The 9615-nt window shown below is 39.4% G+C and overlaps 1 protein-coding gene across 2 annotated transcripts in view; it reads right to left on the reverse strand.

Annotated features, from left to right (window-relative positions):
- The window catches only part of ripor3 (RIPOR family member 3), a 58815-nt gene that overhangs the window by 47472 nt on the left and 1728 nt on the right, over nt 1-9615 (reverse strand). The window contains exon 1 of one of the 2 annotated variants that reach the window (XM_082534421.1): nt 8369-9282. The exons of the other annotated variant lie outside the window; for it this stretch is intronic. The gene's annotated coding sequence lies outside the window, so the exon portion shown is untranslated. Of the gene's footprint in view, nt 1-8368; nt 9283-9615 lie in introns of those variants that run through there. 2 annotated transcript variants of the gene reach the window in all.

The raw sequence follows: 9615 nt of genomic DNA on the forward strand, positions 1-9615 counted from the left end.
CTGACCTTTACATTCATCTTCATAGCCACAGTGTATTTGGAACGCTTTTGAAACTGCTGACCTGTCAAGGAGAATATCATCATTTTGACCTTTGACCCTGAGTGGTTGTCTGTGCTGAAGGAGGTGGGGAGTTGCAGTGTGTTTTGTTATAATAGACTCGTGGGGCTTGAAGATTATTGTAAAGCCTTTAAAAACAACCAACCAAGTCTGTGCATGTATGTAGTTAAAGACATAACATCATTACAGTATTTGTACAGGCTTCAAATGCTGGTTTAAATGTCTGTAAAGCTCTGGTGTTGAAGAAACAATACAAATGCATGCAGACCAATTTGTTGGTCTCTTACTTCATTTTTTTGTAGCTTACTAACATCCTGACAGCATTCTTGAAAGCACTAGAACAATTTAATTTGGATGTTTTCAGCTGCAATGTGAAGTTTATAGATTTTTTTTAAAAATTTTGTTGTGAGAATAAAAGCTGACATCCACTCACAGCTCTGCTTGTTTCTTTGAAATTGTGCATGAGTGTGCAAGACAGGTTTATGGCAGCATTAGCGCCCAAACTGCTGCGCTATACTGTGACTATAATGTAAGGTACAATGTGTGCTTTGTTCAGCACTGTGGCCATTATACAGCTGTTACCGACGTATACGCTCAGCTCTAAAAGCTTTCTGTAACTGTGGGAACATAAAAATGAGTGAAAAGAAGGGTTACTGACTAATTACAGAGGTTTCCTGCAATAATTTCCAACCTAAAAAAGTCATAAAACTCGTCTTATTGGGCTTTTTTTATTATTATTGTTATTCACATTTTAAAACTTTAAAACTGAGGACAGTTAAAGAGAAGTAAAACACTCAAGAAAGTGTTAAAAATCCCACCTGAAAAAACACATTTTCTTTATGTATAATGTCTATCTTGTCTGAGCAGTGAGGTAATTTTGTAGCTCTGAACTCTGGTAAAATAATAAAAGTTGCTGTGGAGCCGAACGTCAGAGTTAGTTATTGCTTCACAGCTTATTCTACAGTTGCAATTTTTAAGAGGTCGTGGAATCAGACTGATGAGCGCCATCTTGTTAGACTGGACCCCAGAGGACTGTAATTCACCGAGCATGCTGTCAGGTCCATGTACGCTAAGTTGTTTTTACACATGAACTGCAACCCCAAATCTTTCTAGACATCACGCGACATGTGAGAATGCAAATTAGATATTAACTGGTCCAGGTAGCTCCCTCACCTGACTCACAGGTTCCCTGCTTTTCCTGCTGCATCACTAACGAAAATATCCAGAACTGATTCCAGCAGGTTGTCCAGAGTTTATGAGTGAAAAAAGCATATTAATGTCTTTCTGTGTGCAGGAGAAATAAGCTCTATAAAACTTTAAACAAAAACAAAAGACTTACTATTCATACCTAAAAGTATGAATGATGCTCAGCTTAGAGCAATGACATTCAGCTAAGTGGCTCCCAAAGCAAAGATCAGGCCTCTCCAAAAGTTCTTCAGATAAATGTGACAGTTTTTGATGATTAGAGGGAAAATGGAGACACAAATATGTTGGCTCTTTCTGTGTGGAATAGTACTAGTATTAATATAATAATACCATAGTATAATGGTGTTTGACTGTAGTTTAAAATTAAACCATTAAAGTTTAAATTATAACTTTTTCTTTGGAGCAACTGCTTAAAACTCACAAACAAATGCAACAAAAGTGTCCCAACTTGACATTAATGTTGTTTGTAAGGGGTCACAAATACTGATACGAGTTCTTAACTCTTCAACATTATGTTATTTTCTACAACCTCATCATATGTTTTAATGTAACCTACTAGAACCTTAGTGAACCTTAGTGTCATTGAATTAACAATCACTAACACTGTTGTGTATCTCAAAACTGTAGTAATGCACATACAGTATTGATGCTAAAAAAGTGCTTGAACTGGAGTATGAATGTTAGAAAGCACATAGATGTAAAAGTGATTACATTAATGAATGGGTGAATAAGACATCCTGTATGAAATAACTTCCCTTTTTATAGCCCCAACAGCACTCGTGCTTCCAAATTACCGAATAATTGAAATGAGATTCCTCACATTTTACGAGTTTTAATCAGAAACTTCATTATTACTAATAAATTAAGAAGTGTAGTAAATAAAAGTTCTCCCTGAGTGCAGCAATAGATGCCTGACTATCAATAAAAACACTATTAGCCTTGGGGACATAAATAGAGGGCTTATTTTTAAAGATTTGAAGCATTCTTGGTTTATTAGTCAGCGCTGCGCAGTGACTTGTGACAGGAAATATGGCAGAGCTGGTTAACAGTTAAAAAATCCACAGTGGGCCAAGTGTGTGTGAGCCTGACTGTTCGGGACGCCTAAATTTGCGACACATCAAAATGATTTTCTACACATTGTTCTCACAGGCAAGAGTTACCAGCTAGGTTTAAACAAACAGTTTTATCTGAAGACAAAAAAGCCATACTGGAACTACGTTGCCATGACAATGAAAAATAATTGCTTTTCTGACAATGAACACATGCAGAGTACTTGTTGCTGAAAAACCTGTTCGACCACAGCCGCCAGGTCAAAACTCGACACATTCCAGTCATCGTCGGGGTATTTCGCTGTAGTTAACATGAGTTATGTAACGGGATGACGTACTGACAGTAAGAGCTACAGATCTGTTTATACATGCACAGTACACCTGACCAAAACCAGTTAAGAGACCAGTTTAGCTGAGCTGAAACCACTAAGTGACTGAGTGGGTAGTTTTTTTTTTACACAAGTTTCTAAGAGACTTCATACAAAAGTCCCTTTATGTATTTAGAAAAAAAAAGTCTGTGTTTGTCTTCACTCCCACTAAAATAAAGACATATGAGCGGTCGTGGAACAATGGAAATATTCCCTTCCAATAATCTGATATCCACCATTGCAAAAGAAATCACTCCTACTCTTGAATTATTTCCCCCATTAATTCAAAGCACATTTTAGTCCTGAAAAAGATTTCGTGAAGGTCCTAACCGCAAATACAGATGTTTTGAGATAAGAACAAACGCTGTTCTAAATGGTAATTTGATTTAAGCCTATCTGTTATTGTTCTTTCTCAAAACATTTATAATTATAAACTGAAGCTTACAGCATGATAACATGTACAGCACGAGCTTGCCAATCATTTGTGGGGATCCCAGAGGTTTTGTTTTGTAATTTTAGAGTTAGATACCACTCATTCAGGGCTTTGATTTTATCAGGTCATTATGTGTCAGTCACTGATGATAGTCACTGTGGCTATTTCTATTACTATTTCTTTCCACAGACTGTATATAAAAAAAAAATAGCTGTATCTTCCAGGTCTCAAAAGTGAAGCCAGTACAGTCCCTTAAGCCTTCTTTTTTCTTATTGTGAGCAGGACCTGAGAACCACTCTTCAGCACTCTCGCTCTGTGGCCTCAGTAAACATTTCCTGATGAACTTATGTTCCCAATCACCTGCTTTAAGTCTAATTAAAAACATTATCACATTTAGTTCATAGATTAGAGTCGAACATCAAGATAATGCAGAGTATGCTTCAGGGGGGTATGAAAGTGGATTTATAGTGTGCCTGAGTGTCCCATTCAGATCCTGCATTTGCTGATGACATCTGCTGAAAACAGTTAATGACCAATGTGTGATGCTGTGTTGGTTACATTGTATTTATACAGACTTGCTCATTTCCAGTGTTAATGCAAAGCTGAGCAGCAAGCTTCTAATTTAGCACATCTCTGACCACTAAATGTTATCTAACTCTCACGAGAAGAATAGTGTTGTTCTCTAGTGGCTCATTCCATGTCAACTGACCAAATTTAAGTAAAAGCTTGACCATCTCTCACTTCCCTGAAAAACTTTCCGAGGTGATGATGCACTTGTCAAGGAAAACTACCAAATTTTAGCTTACTGCTGTTACCTGTTTGGACAAATATTTTGGTGATGAAGTTAGAGGAATGGTCAAACCTCTCTTCTTTTCACTTAACTCTACTTTCTCCTGAGCACAGGATTCTTCATCCTCATATCGGCTTTGAATTTTTTACAGTGGGACAGCCCAGTGGAAGAACATGCTGCTCAGAAAAGATGGCTCAGAAATGCCCCTAACTTCATTACAAAAATATTTTTGTGAGCAAACTAATAACATTAGAAAGCTAAAATAAGATGTGTGTCATCACCCTGGAAATCAGAGCTGGTCAGGCTGTGAGCATTTGGTCAGTTGACATGAAATGACCTCAGTGTGTCTCAAGATTTCACTTGATTTGGTGCATAGTTTGGCACTGAGCGTGGCATATACATTGGGTTTTATATAAAAAACATACTGGGTTTTAACATTTTGAGAACAGCAGGAGGGAACCAAAGCAATAAAGTGTAGCCGCAGAGCTAATAAATGAGCTGAAACTCTTTTTACAATACTGAAGGGAGCTACAGATTAACTGTGGGTTAATGACATCTTCTGACATTTTTCTCTATTTTTCACTTTCCTTTTTACTCACAGATGACAAATCTCAAATCAACCCCAACAAATTTTCACAAGATAAAACAGAAGCTTTGCATAGATCTGCTAGCCAAAGCTAGTCCATCGCATCCAGAAATGTTTCTAGAAAGAATCTAACATGTCACTGTGGTGTAATTAATCAGGCTCAGTGTAGTGCTTCCATCTGCTCTTCTGGATTACTTCCCTCAATTGACATTTAATTTATTTGCTAGCAAATAAACAGCTTTGTGGGGCAAAACAAAACATTTTCATGTGGGGCAGGAGGAATAGATTTCTTCAAGCTGTGGATTTTTCTTTCAGTTCATCATTTTCTCCAGAGGGATCATGGACCTAACCTGGAGGTCACAGAGCATGGGTCAAGATAAGCTTTCAGTGAGTCTGTGCTCACGTGGGTCCTGTAAAAGCATCTGGTGGGTGATGTCATGATGTTAGTGTTACTAATGTGTTCAGAGGCAAAGCAAAAGGGGAGTCATCAGACAGTTTTAGCTGTACGTCTGCACACATGTCACACGCATGCAGCATTTACCTCAGATTTGTACATGTAAACACCAACACATACACACATATGGCACACAAACTTCAAATGTTCCTCAAAAGTCCAGTGTCAAATTTTGAAATACTAAAGAGCGTGATCAGCATCTCACTCCGAATTTAAGTAGCTTCTTCTTTTTCCCATGCATCACAAAAAAAATGGCAGAGAAAACATATCCCAACCTTCACCCCTCACGTGCGTGGAAGAATTAAACCCAGTATGTTTTTATATTTATATCTGATCCAATCACACAAACACAGTTAATTTCTTTCCTAGACTGCTGTGCGCTGGAGTGGTTAGAAAATAAGTGACTGCAATCGTGTATAAAACTGATCCTCTTCGCTCTGTGAGTTTACACTTGTTTATCTCAGGTTAGGTATTTTTTATGTACATTATTTCTTTAAATAAAAAAAAATGTCTGCAGATTATGTCATTTCTGTTGTTTTAGTGTTGTCATGTCATACCTCTTCCTTGCTTTCTTTTCAGCAAGCAAAACTAAACCATGCATCGCTGCAATCGTTTGGTAAAGCGTGAGACAAACACAGCACAGCTACACAATTGACTTGCAGGCTGAAAATGACTTCATCACCTGTCAGCTGCTTAATCCACCGTTCAGTCTCCCCTCTGCCACCCATCCTTTCAAAACCAGCTAGATAAAGTCTCCTCAAACACAACAATCAATGTAAATCTGACTGATAACAAAACAGTGACGACAACGATACCAAATAGCTGCATGCTTCATTAAATCATAAAGACAAATGCTAGTCTGCGTCCCCACCACTAATGTTGCCATTGTTCAGAAGTCTGAGCCAATTAGTGTGGAACCAGCAAATGTGGAAGAGTGACCGACACAGACAGCCCAACCACCTTCTTTATTGTTAAGTGTCTCTTGATCCCCTCAGGCGCATTTTCCTCAGTGACAAGTGTTAGCATTTAATTCAACCACAATGGAACCACTGACCTCCTACTGCGTCTATCTAATGATCCGTGTAGCCAAAGCCACACACAACACACCACATGAACTTAACAAAACCAGGGAAGACTTGGACTAAGAAAATCCCCCGAAAATCAAAGGAGCCAGGAAATAGATGGTGAGAGAGAAAAGAACGAGACATAAATACTGTGCAGGAGAATAAAATGAGGAGAAGGACAGAGGGGAGGGAGTGGGAGGAAGGGGTGGAGTGAGGGTACGCGAGCAGCAGATTCTGACCCGGCTTGTTGTGTTGATATTTTCTCTGGCAGCTTGTCAGTTTGAGCTGCACTCGCTGAGGGGGTTCATGAGAAACTGAAAGTCTATGAGAGCAAATACCCTTTATGTATTTGAAGGAACGGAAAAGGTGGAGAGGAGGAGAAGTATGAGGATACAGGGCGGGACAGAATACAAAAGAGCAGAGGGGGGAAAACATTTGGAGATGTTTTAATTTAAAACTGAAAAAAGAAAATCATTGATGCAAGATGTAAGGTCACAAACTGTGTCACTGATACCTTGAACAGATGCCAGGCTTTGTCTGAAAATATGCTCAAGAATGAAGCGGATACTGAATTACTGCCAGATTACTTATACATTGTCACAGTAAACAGGATATTGTATTAGAAGGAGTAGTAAGTAGCTATATTTGACCACACAAACACCCAGTTACAGTACTAGGCTGAAGAAAGATCAAGAAACAAAGAAGGAGGCTGCAAACACCGTGTATGTGCTTCTCTTTGCTTTGGGAGGGTGAGTAACAGTGAAGTTAACTACTCAGTTTAATGCATCACTACTTGAGCATGTGTAAAAATAGATTATAAAATAGCTAGTGATGACCTGGGAAGGAAGATCAGGTACTAACCCCTGGTAGTAGCTGATCTTTATCTATATTATTGAGGAGTTGGGGAAGTGGGTTAAGTGTGAGGATATATAATACAATGGATTTGCACAATAAAACTGATAAGTGGGAGTGATAAGGTTCCCTTTGATGTTGGTGCCGTGACCCGCTGGTTGCAGTTGGTGAGACTGGTCTCCCAGTTTGCCAGATATTTACTTTTCAGGATCCCACTGGGTGACTTTAAGCATCATTTTCAGTGTTTAGGTTAGGAAGCAAAAGTTATGAAGGGGTGTAAACCACAAAACCAAATCATTTCCTAATACTAACCAAGTAGTTTTGGGCCTCAATTCAGGTAAACAGCAAAAGAGGAAGTGCAAAATACAAAGATGGCACGACAGTGGGTGACAGTCTTGTGACTTTTACACTATTCCTTTAAGCAGGACTGTCTGCTCTCTCCATCTGATATGGTTGCCCAACCCCAACTCAATATCATGGCAAAGTGTCTGTTACATGTTTTGCTGTGATACTGGGTTGGATATTGTCACGGCAGGTGTGTCAGGGCACCAGTGCCAAAGGATACCTGTGGCTTCAAAACTACAGCAATTGATGAACTGAGATGACACCGTGTCAGTATACAGTAAAGTGCATCTGGTGATCAACATTTCAGAAATACCTCTCTGACCTTGACAGTTAAAATAAAAGTGTAGAAAGTTTTTTTATTTTCGGTAAAGATGTTTATAAGAAACACAAAATCTAAAAATGCACGGCAACAATTCTGCAAAGACTGGAGGAAAGAAGTCTGTAAAATCATTGGATTAATGCAGATGTCACAGACTGACTCAGAGTTCAGAAGATACTGTGACTGAGACCAACAATATCCGGCCACTCTGGGCTGCTAAACCTGGAAAACCTGCATCCCTGCCCTGTTCTGTGTATGTTCTAAGGAGACCTTTTATCCTCTAAGCCGGGTGGAACCAGGCACAGTCATGATCACCTGCCCAATTTACACTGTATTTTTCCACACTTGAAAACGCTTAAAACAAACAGCATGAAAAACAAATCTTTCTTTGGTTCTAAATATCATGGAAAACACTCAAACTACCAAGTTTTAGCTTTAAAAAAAACTCTAATCAGGCAACATGGAGCTACACAAGCAGAGAATCTTCCTTACTGTGGCAAAAAAAACAAAAACACAAAAAGATTTTGCATCTTCATACAAATATTGATACAAATAGTTTCTGATTTCCCTTAAAAGACCAGATTCCAAATGTTTTTTGTTGGGATATCAAATATCAGATATGGAAATATGTTAACTCTAATGAATGTTTCAGGTCGGCTGGTAGAAATTAACCAGAGATCAACAACGAGAAAAGGCAAAAAAAGAGACACTTTTCCTGGACTAATTTTGCAAGAATAAGGCATTCAGCTTTCACATTAATGCTTCGTTAATGCTCAGAAACACAAACTATCACTAATATAAGTCCACATGATATAATATAATCTTTAAAGTCATATTAAACCTACCTGACAGGACGAAGAAACCAGTTATTCCCAACTGTCACTCCAAGTCCACCACACCAAACCACCTCAGCGGACGAGTCATATCCATTTGTGTGTGTGTGTGTGTGTGTGTGTGTGTGTGGGTTTGTCGGCTGCCTGCTCGGGACTGATAGCGTTCAGTCATGCAGCAGCAGCGCAGCTCAAGAGGGTTTCACAGCAGTGTGAGAGGCTGGCTGGAAACACAATGCTGAATTAGGTTCTTTTCTCAGGTCTCCTCACTCCTTCTCATATCTGCTCTCTCTTCTTCTGTCACACACTGTTTTCCAGCTCTGCCTCTCCTCCTCTCTTCTCCCCCTCGGTTCCCTCTCCACTCCCTCTTCTGTCTTTCTCTCCTCCTCTTTCAGGGCTTCCCGCACTTAAAATCTGCCCTTTTTCCCTTTAGCTGCATTAACTGAATCTGACAAAGTTTCCTCCTGCTCTTCATCACCCCTTTCTCTCCCATCCTTGATTTTTGTTAAACAAATTTCTTTTCTTGAACCACTTTGGTTCTTTCTCCCTCTCTGAGCTTGTCTCTCGCATTCAGCCTGCCTCCCCTCTTCAGAACATTCAACACTTGTCATTCGGTATCTTTCTTTTCATGCCTCCTCCTTCAATCAACTGTTTCCACTTTTCCCAGCTTCCCGTTTTCTCCTCTCTTCTTTTCCAGTCATTGTTTAGATGCTTCATTTCTTCTTTCTGCCATCTCTGATCTGTTATTTTCCTTGCTTCCTTCCATTCGACTCTGTGATACTCTCTCTCGTAAACTGTCCCTACTTTGATTATTTTATGACCTCAAAATCTCTCGTTTTCCTTCCGCTCTCCTTTGGGTGATATGTGTTCTCCCTTTCTAACTATCCTCTAATCTTAAGCTCTTCTTTTAACTTCACCTTCCCTGTTACTTCCCTTTGCTTTTACTTTCTTTGTCTTTTCTGAGTTGCAAATGAAAATTTTTTAGAAGATCCCCTCCTCCTCCTTCTTCCCCATTCCCTCTTTTTCTTCCCCTTCCCCCAGCTGCGCTTGGCGAGTATCATGTTTGGCTTTAAACTAAGGAACTTGGCTCCAGCGCAGACCACATACATCAGTGCTGACTGATGGCCATGCATTCAGAAAAATAAACATTGAACACTGCAAGCAGAGTCGTCACATCTATACGCTTGGATGTAAATGTAGAGTGGAGAGAGCGAACCTCCAAATTGAGTGAAGGCGAGAAAAGACAACAAACCCCTAACAAC

The sequence above is a fragment of the Aulonocara stuartgranti genome (assembly GCF_965226115.1).
Source record: "Aulonocara stuartgranti genome assembly, chromosome: 5".
In the NCBI taxonomy this organism is placed as follows: Eukaryota; Metazoa; Chordata; class Actinopteri; order Cichliformes; family Cichlidae; genus Aulonocara; species Aulonocara stuartgranti.